Below are 1,024 nucleotides of genomic sequence, written 5' to 3'. Positions count from 1 at the left end.
AGCAGAGTGGCGCAGCGGAAGCGTGCTGGGCCCATAACCCAGAGGTCGATGGATCGAAACCATTCTCTGCTAAGTTACTTTTTCTTTCCCTTAATTATTTCCTCCCTGGTTCTATATTTAGCACTGATAGGTTTTATTAAGAGAGTTAATTTCCACTTCCTTCAAGTGCAGAGTATTTTAGGGTGAGATGCAACATAAGAAAACAACAACAATAAAGTATTCCTATTTGATCCATGGTGGCACATGGGAACCTTGGTCAAGTCACACTCTCTCAGCCTCAGAGGATGGCAATGGCAAAGACTTCTGAAGAAGTTTGCCAACAAAACCCCATGCTGTGGGTCACCATAATTTGAAAACGACTTGAAGGCACAACAACAACAACAACAACAACTCCTATTTTATTTATTTTTTAAAAATTTTAGTTAATTTTATTTGATGTGTCTGTTTAACTTGTGTTGCAGTTTTGTTCTTTGTTGTTGTGTGCCTTCAAGTCACACTCTCTCAGAAACCCTATCATGGGGTTTTTCTTAGCAAATTTATTCAGAAGTGTTTTTGCCATTGCCTTCCTCTGAGGCTGAGAGAGTGTGACTTGCCCCAAGTAACCGGTTTTCCATGGCAGAGAGTGGATAGAATAGGAATACTGTATTATTAATATTTTGCCCCCCCTTTACATTTCTCCCCAACGTCCTCTGCATTTAAGGAAATGAACATTAACTTAATAAAACCATCAAGGCAGATGCCATTGCCTTCCTCTGAGGCTGAGAGAGTGTGACTTGCCCAATACCCTGTTACTATCACCGATCGGGTTGTCTTGGAGCTGATGTTGCGCTATATTACTTTAAATATGTATGTGTTTTAAACAAAACTAAGTGGAGGAAGAAATACGTTGTATTGTGTGTGTGTGTGTGTGAGTGAGTGTGAGTGTGTGTGTGTGTGTGTGTGTGTGTGTAAATAAGTGAGTAGGGCAGAGAAATAAAAAGGACTAGCAGAGGATGGCTGTATTATAGTTTATTGACGTTAATAT

At 39.9% G+C, this 1,024-nt stretch overlaps 1 non-coding gene across 1 annotated transcript; it reads left to right on the top strand.

The window, feature by feature from the left end:
* TRNAM-CAU lies at positions 1-72 on the top strand. Its single transcript has one exon. It is a non-coding gene; the product is annotated as a tRNA-Met (tRNA).
* The last annotated feature ends 952 nt before the right edge of the window (positions 73-1,024 follow it).

The sequence above is a fragment of the Sceloporus undulatus genome, chromosome 6, assembly GCF_019175285.1.
Source record: "Sceloporus undulatus isolate JIND9_A2432 ecotype Alabama chromosome 6, SceUnd_v1.1, whole genome shotgun sequence".
NCBI lineage: Eukaryota > Metazoa > Chordata > Lepidosauria > Squamata > Phrynosomatidae > Sceloporus > Sceloporus undulatus.
The sequence above is the reverse complement of the archived record's forward strand: the minus strand, read 5'-3'. Positions and strand labels throughout refer to the sequence as shown.